Source organism: Bombus terrestris, chromosome 2 (genome assembly GCF_910591885.1).
Source record: "Bombus terrestris chromosome 2, iyBomTerr1.2, whole genome shotgun sequence".
Lineage (NCBI taxonomy): Eukaryota > Metazoa > Arthropoda > Insecta > Hymenoptera > Apidae > Bombus > Bombus terrestris.
Genome location: NC_063270.1, coordinates 16,268,943 through 16,278,141, shown reverse-complemented (window position 1 = coordinate 16,278,141; position 9,199 = coordinate 16,268,943).

Genomic DNA, 9,199 nt, shown 5'->3' with positions numbered 1-9,199 from the left:
TATGTTTACGTCCATGTTTTCATAAATGTTAATCAGAACTTAGAATGCGTTCTCGGAAGATTGAGGTACAATATATATTATTACAATCGCTATGTGAACATGTAACGTTTACGATAATTGTAGACGAAACGATCGCCAATCCAATCTTAGCAACGCAGATACTTAAATTCAAATGCTACCTACTTGTAATTAACCTGCTGATCAAAATTTAAACCAGTCCCACCTTCAGTATAATTATTCCAGATAACTTTTCTCAGTTATAACTGTTTTTCCAGAAATTTTCGTGGCTCAATTTTTCGTCATATCCAACGTTCACCAAATCCTCTGATCTTATTAGAAAGAGCAACGACAGAATTTAATGTCACGAGACTGTACTCAAACGCAGATGATCTATCTAAACTCATTTGCGAAAGTTCGATTAATGTAACGACTTGACAGGATCAGTCTTGTTACGAATTTATCAAGTTTCACATTACACGAATCAAGATGAAATAGAATATGAAGATTTTTCACTTTCTTACGATATTATATACGTACATGTACATATATCCACCAGAATCTGCATTAGAAAGTTAGATCTTGAGTTTTTTTAGACGACTCACTGTTTCGCGATTTCGGTTCCTCTTTTCGAGCGTAACTCGAAACAGCTACGCTATATACGCTATATATGATTGATTTGCTGCAGAAGATAGAAGAATGAAGCTGAAATTATGAAAGATCAACTACGAAGAAGTACGGGAGCATCGTCGCTGTATGATGTCTCTGCTACGAGTCAAATTTCCGTAATACGTTTATTTATTTATTACCTTGCACGCCGAAGAGTAGATTGCGAATAACGTGGAGTATAAAAGAAAAAAGGGGAAAGATTCGCAGCATGTTTTAGCGTTCAAGAGCGAATTGATTCTTTTAAGAGAGAAGAGTAGCTTTTTCTTGAAGATTAGATGGAAATACGACCAGGGAATATCTACGCGTAGAAATGAATACGCGTAATGGCTGAAAAATCTTTCATTCTGGAATATTCTATTTAGACAATTTTCCTGGGCCCATCTGTGAATCATAAACCATTATATATAGTGGTATTTTAATAAATTGTTGTTAAGTCTGAAAACATCGTCTCGTAACTTTGTAATTATTACGAGTGAATAGGTAAAAATTTTGCGAGGTATGAGCTTTAAAGACGTATTTTTGTTTCTAAATATCTTTGTTAGAAATATCTTTTACCGTGAAATATATAGGAATAAAATATTTTTGGTCCTTCGTGTTAACATTAATTACAAATGTTATTAATTCCTCTCAATTTTATAAGGATTGTATGAACATGTGTATAACATGGAGATGGAAAGAAGTCCTCTGGAAAGAATGCGAGCCTGATTGGTTGTTTTTGACAGACTCAATACAATCTTAGAGCTAAGCACGAGTATTAGTCGAAAGTATTACATATATTTGTAAACATAAACGATGTTGCATCGCATGGTGCAATAGAGAACAATAAGTACCTCCCTTGCTCTTGTACCTTTCCGCGAGACTCCTTCCATCTCTGTTATATTGTAGATAGTTGACATTATATTCGATAGATGGCTATGTAACTTTTTTCTCACTCACAGTAGTAGGTAAATCCATAAACTTTAAATATCGTTCCGTAAGATAGGTGTGATTGCAATACTCTGTAAATATATCCATATTTTTATCATTTTTTGAGGCGTTATTAATTTCATTCTTAACGTGTTGGATTATTCAAATGCTATTTACTTGTAATTAACCTGCTGATCAAGATTTAAACCAGTCTTACCCTCGGTATTATTATTCCAGATAACTTTTCTCGCTGTAACAGTTTCACTAGAAATTTCCGTGACTCAATTTTTCGTCATATCCAACATGCACCAAATCCTCTGATCTCATTAGAAAGAGCAACTACGGAATGTAATTTCCGAGACTGTACTCAAACCCAAATGATCTATCTAAACTCATTTACGAAAGTTCGATTAACCCTTTCGCTTCGGGTGCCGCTTATAGACGGTGCCCGCGAGATGACCTGTGGGTACAAACATCGTTTATAGGCAACATCCACGAAATGACCTGTGGATACGAGCGCCGCATATAGGCGGCGGCCACGCGACGAATCCTGGTTTCGGCACCCCATATATCGGACATACACCAATGCCATCTGTAGTCAATAATATATTTCTTCGTTATCGACAGAACATTTTCTGTCTGATTTTATCGATATATTGGATTAATCGCTTCTTAAAAGTTACTCATTGTTGAAACAACATCAAAACGTTTTACGCAATATATTTCAAACGTCCAAACGATCGTATACTGTTTCGTGTTAAAAAATCTGCTAAATCCATTGACAATGAAACGATATTTCATATACGGTTCTTACAAGAATTATTGTTACTTAAGACCAAGAAAAACGTATATACAGCAACCACGCACACAGTGCGCATTTCTGGCGCGCGCTTCCATTCAGTGACTGTACTTCGGCGGACCGGGCTGCCGAAGCGAAAGGGTTAATGCAACGATTTAACAGAATCAGTCTTGTCACGAATTTATCAAACTTCGCATTACACGAATCGAGATGAAATAGAACATGAAAACCAGGAGCCGGCGATTTCAACGCAGACGGTCTATCCGGACTGATTTCCGAAGGCTCGACTAATGTAACGTCTCAACAAAATTTTAGTCGTATCACGATTTTGTCCATTAGTTTTACTATACGAATCAAAGTAGGGTATTTTATGAGTCAGAAAGGGGAAAGTTATCGACACCCAGTAAATTAGCTGTACCATGGCCTCAAGATTTAGAATCGAAACGAATCGATATCCCAATTACATGATTCGTTATTTCTATACAGAGAATCTTGAACCAAAGTCGAACGGCATGTCTGGACTACAAAATGAGAAGCAAACCTTTTATTTACTGTATCCTTTAAACTTACGTTTCGACGAACCAGAGTATAAAAATCCATTTCGATGTCTGCAAAAATTAAAACTACCGACCAAGAACGAAGAATTTATATCTCTGGCTGCTAAGAAAGAAGCGCACTAGTGTGAAATCAGAGATCGGTTGAACGAGCAGTGGACATTTATATTTCCGAAACAACGAAGTTAAATTATTTAATTTGGAAAGTATTACACCGCAAACTGCTGAAGAACTGGCGGCAAATTTTGAAAGAAAATCTCGACGATTAACTATCCGGATATTCTGGTAAAACTTGTACAAAAATCGAGGAGCGACGTTACTGGCCGTCTGTTAGATCGGATATAAGGAAATATGTACGATCGCGTAATTCTTTTCGAACAAACGAAACAAATCATAAGCCAGCCAAACGATCTACGGAAGTAACCACCACGACCACCACAAACCATTTGGAAAGCTAGCAATAGTCATGGTGGGGCTATTAACCGCTCACCGAAACTAGGATCGGATTTATTTTTACCGAGCAGGATGATTTAAACAAATATGGCTTTGCCGAAGCTACGTCAAATCACGAGTCATCGAGTGCTGCGAAAATATCAATGAAGATATCTACACAGTTTGGAATCTCAAAAACGTTTTCTACTGACCACGGTGCAGACCTTATGTCCGAGTCGACGAAACATTCGAGTAATTTGTTTAGAAGCGAACGTACTTGCGCTAGCCTTTGCCATTGCAAACCCGGTGGATCATTAGAAAGATATCGTCCGAATCTAAAGGATTAGCCGAAGCATTACATCAAGACCAACCGAACCGAACCGATACGCCTCACTCGCAAGGTTCAGTTCGAGCGCTTCAACGCAGAAATCCGCTGACTCAACGGCATACGAGCCTCTATTCGGTCAAAAGGCTTCTCTACCGTCGTCGATTTTAACCCTTAGAGTACCGTGGGCGCATATATGCGTCTGGCGAAAGCTATCGGTGTGGACTAAGGACGTATATATGCGTTTTCTGTAAGTGCCCGGCATGGACTAAGGACGCATGTATGGGTTTTTCGATCGAGGTGGTATGTGGCGATAGGTGCGGAAGGAATACTCGGATGTTCAACAAAAAGTTTATTACTATTAACAATCAACGAGTCAACAATTTATATGATTCACGCTTATGATCAACCATCGAGAGTTTACAATCTCGGCTTGTGTTTGCTTCGCTACGATACCGAACCTTTCGCGCTTCGCGGCTTCAGGCAGGATGACTCTTTGTTCGAAACCAAACGGATTCTTTTCTTAGTTGCCCTTCGATATCCCTGCTACACACGCGTTTATTAGATGTACCGCGGCGGTTGCCATTCTTCCAAACATTCGGCGGAAGAACCATAGGGATATCGATGGCACATTAGGCACGTCGGCCTTACGCTTTGAAGATATAGCGCTTTGTGTCGCGAAGCCGTTGGAAAGTTGCGTGCTCGTGTGCCGCCACACAATTTTTCCCAACACCTACGCGGAAGTAATACTATTACGTTTGTGTGAAATAAATATTTTTTTTTTATTTATTAGAATATTTATGTGGCGACACTCGACCTCGGAAATTTCCAACGGTTTCGCGGCACATCTATCGCTTTATCTTAAAAGCGCTATGCCGACGAGCCTTAGGTGTCATCGATATCCCTACGGCTCCTTCGCCGAATTTTCGGGAGACCGCACACGTAGCAGTCGTCGCGGACTTCTAAACAAACGCGCGCGATATCGATGGCTAACAAAGAAACGAATCAGCGTGGCTTTCGAATCAAAGAGATTCAGTCTGCCCCGAGCTGCGAAGTGCGAAGGATTACGCGAAACGAGCGCTCTACTTCCTATAACCTGCGTTAAGCACTGATCGTTACCAAGCGTGCTAACTGTTAATTGTTAATTGTGTTAATTGTTGTTTGTTGCTAGTTGTTATTGGACGTCGGTTGTTAAGTTAATAAGCGTTTTTTGTTGAAACATCTGAGCATTCCTTCTACACCTGTCACGACATACCACTTCATTTACGATCAATCCTCGTTGAGAATTTTCAGTAACTTCATTTGGCGTGATACAATGGCATGGCTTCTAATAGTTTAATATTGTCGGTTCTAGTAGAATCTAAGGATTTAATCTAGAGGGTATTTTCTTTTTAGTCTGCGGATCTGGTCCGTCGTGTCTAGTAGTTGGGTGACTAATGGCTTGTGGTGGTTGTTCACTCTTGTGTTATATCTGCTTCTGGACTTGCGTATTTCATCTTTGACCGTAGGTATCTTGAGGTCACGGTGGATCGTTTCGTTGGTAACATACCAGGGTGCATTTAATAGGCTGTGAAATAAATATAAATGCATTCCTTACGGCAGTAAACAAATGCCAATAGTGGCCCGTTATCGTTGAAGCGGTCACCACTCGTAAGAAAACTCTACATCCGGTTTTTTCAGTTTTCTCAAGCACTGAATTTTTCACGCACAACTAAATTACTAACTTGCGTTATATTTACTAAATTTACTTTCCTAGTTTATCGTTTTCTAGTTTATTAGCCAAATTCTAGTTAACTGTAAATTTCGATGTTTCTAACAAATAATGAAAAATAACTACAAAATAACGCTCTCGAGTCGTTTAATCTCGCGCAGAAGAATTACTATAACTTATTACGATTTGCGCTTTGAACAGTCGATCAACAGAGTTCGGTCTAACGACAAAGTATTCCGTCCACAGCGATCGTTAGCGCTAGACGCGCGCCGTCCGCGCGGACGGCATACGCCGCGAGTATTCGGCACTCAAAGGGTCGAGAACTCGAATTTCGCTGCACCTACGACGATGACGCTCTTACGTCGTTACGAAATGAAGAGAATATCTTGGTCGAAGTAGCAAAGGAAGACTTCGCGCGTTCGAAAGACGGAAACGAGGAGTATTACGATAAGAAGTCCAAGGCAGTAAAGTTTCAAGCAAACGATCTCGTTTTCACGTAGCAAGAGCGAACTAGGGCAGCTTTGGATGGAAAGTTGTCGGGTAACTTCAAGGGTCCGCGCAGGATCGCTCGAGCGTATTCTAACGATGCCTTGGAAGCTCGAAGAGGAAAGGGAAATGTCGAGTATCGTCCTGACATTTTGAAGCTCTGTGTTTCGAGCAACTACGATTCTGTCACGACCGGCATACTTCAAATTCGATGGACCGATGACGGAGATAGAGATGTGGCGGCCTTGGCGACAATGTATATCGCCGAAGTGCCTAATGAGTCATCTGTATCCCAACGGTCCTTCCACCGAATGTCCTAGAAGCGTGACAACGGTCACGTACGCCTACAGGGCAGTGGGGATATTGAGGGATGACAAACAAAGAAGAAACAGATGTTACCGAAAGTCAAATTGTAAGAGCTTCAGTCTTGGAAAGTGACGGCTGGAGCTGAGAACAGAATCGCAGTCAGTGTAAATTCAGAATACAAGAAATAAATTCTCTGTTTTCTTTTTGTTACCTTAATTTTTTCTTTTCGTTCGAGCCTCCTGCTTTTTATTTTACGTGACAATTCGAACGATCTTGACTCCGATCGTATTTCCTAATCTCGCGTTCGACACGCTCCAAGTCGATGCTTCCCTTCCGCATTCGGGCGGATTATTTTATAACGCGAAGAAGCCTCGTCGAGACATCAAATTCCGTCTGTTAATTAACTCTGTCCACGCGCGTCAACGTGAGCTACTTCGTTGAGATTATTAGATGTGCAAAGAGAGAAACGCGTGGATAAATTGCAAGGTAGAAACTATATTTTAACACAGAAGTGTAATTACAAGTGGGAATAGAATTTGAGCTGGTCCAGATCCGCGCGCTAGTGTCACGCGAAATATATCAAACAAGCTACGAAAAATATAACGTCGATCTGCAAACAGAAGATCGAACTCTTCATTTCCACGCGATTGATACGATGGTAAACGCAACGACAGATTTTATATTCAGACAGAAGCTGAATGGAGCTGGCTGAAGTCTCCGTTTATACATTTTTTGGTTCGGGCATGTCGAGGAGCTCGGTGTAGCTTATGACGTGGAAAAGTGTCCCAAGGTCGGGGGTTCACGTCTTATCTACGACGTGGACGAAGGTGTGTCATAGCTCCTGCGTAGGCTACGATGATAGTGTAACCCCGAACTCTTTTACCCTGACGTCACCTTAGGCGACCACTTCTGAATATTCTCAGGACAGATGATACCTCTAAATACCCTCCGGACGGTTGACGCTTCTAAATATCATCCGGTCAATTAACACCTCGCCACCCTGATAAGAAAACTTCCAGGAACAATATCCCCTCCATCATTTTCATCGTTGCTGCTTAGTATTTAGACTCCGAATAATGACGGCCGAGCCAGTCTGAACTGTGAGCCGATACTTGAACATCGTAAGTGGTAGCCGAGGGTCTTGGACTCTTGAGAAATAAAGTCTTTTTGTATCATCAAGAGAGTTTCCTTTTTTTTACGCGACAATAGGGTGGTGATGCGTCTAAAGGAGTCCGAAGCTCGGCGATGGATGTCCTATGTTCGATGCAGGTTGCGACGTGATCGATGTCGCACTAGCAGTGTTACCCTATAACCGAAAGCCCCGAAGCCAACGTCGCCTGTCTACCGTCTATGGTCTGCCTTGGTCCCAGTCCAGTCTTTTGTCTACGCGTCGTCGACGGCTTCGGTGCTGGAGGAAACTAAAAAGACCAGATGTAGAGTCTTCTTCGAAGCGGTGACCACTTCGACGTACTCGCACGAGGCAATCTGCACTTTGGGAACGTTCCCTGCCGAGTCGTAAAATCCTTGTACGTTTGAGTCGGAAGCTCCCGCGGAACACAGTCGCGGTATCTTCCGCTGTGGCTAAACCGTTCGGATTTATCTCCGAAAAATTGCGAAACGCATCCGAGAAGAGTCACATTTCAAGCGGTCTCCTGGAACCACCGAAGCAACGTAAGCGTCGAACAGCGAGTAATTGGTGGAATCTCTCGCGTGCTAAATTGGCTAATTGGAATAGCCGACGCAGACGATGCTCGACATTATCGATATAGGCAGTATTAAAATCGCTCCTCGGCGATAACGAACAAACACACACGCTTCTGAAATCTCCAAGTCCAAACAATTTGAACGGCGTTACGAAACCTCGACAGATCCCCGCAGTCTTTGAAGACCACCTCGGATATGCTAAATATTAATACAAGCGTCGTTAACAAACAGATATGCAAACGAACGCGACGTTAACTCGTCTGTCTATCCGAATGCGCGAAAACCGAGCGTGTAGCCTACGGTTGATCCACTGCGCTCGCGTCTCCGCCGAATATCGCGGATATACCGAGGCGATTAATGCAGGAAGCCACGACGCGTAGTCTCGCCGTTCGCGACAATCCCCAAGAATCTCTGCGACGAGTTAAATAATTACGAAATCGAGCTGGAAGCCAGAACCAGTCGCAACAGCGGACTACGACAATTCACCAACAATTTGCAAGCCAATAGGAACGCGCATTCTGGTTGCTGTCGCGATCTCGTGGCGTTCCTTTCGAAATTCCTCCTCGCGAAGGGAGCCTCGTTCGACTCGTGCGAATTAATTCCGCTTCCTGTACGAAGTTCTCATAGTCCAAGTTCGTCCATCTTCCTCCGTGTGGAACCCAGACGATCGCATTCGATGCTGTCGCGATCCAACATTTATTTCTCGCTCCTGTCTCGATCGTCGGATTGCAACGAACACCTGGCCGACGCGCCAACGTCCGCATCCGCGAGGCTACGGAGCGAGCAACGCGCGAGGCGACCTTCACGCTGGACGCCTGATCGACCGCTCGATGACCGCGAGACGAGGGCTGCAGGGTCCGAGATCGACGTACACGGAGGTACACAGCGGCCAACCGATGGACCCGCGTTCTACGGCGCACGCTGTGCCGCCGGAAGGTAATTTGCGAAGAATGGCGCGGCATCGCGCGTAGGACGCAGCGCTGCGTGGAAGAGGATCGCCGAAATAATTGTGGGAAATAAGCGCAAGGGCTACGCGCCGTACGTTCCGGAACCTTGGAATCGCGTCGACGAGAATATTCGCCGCCGCGTGGTTGCGATCGGCGCAGGAAAAAGAGACCGCGAGATGAACATCGAAACGCAGGAAACAGAAACTGAATTTGCCGAGGCGAATTAAACCAACGGTCGATACGAATTAATAACTCGACGACCGGAGAAATAACTCGCGCGTAGTGGTTTACGATAGCGCTGCGTGCGATCGGTGCTCTGTGCCGCTTCGAACGATCTACGGAAACCGTCGCCGTTATTTCGGC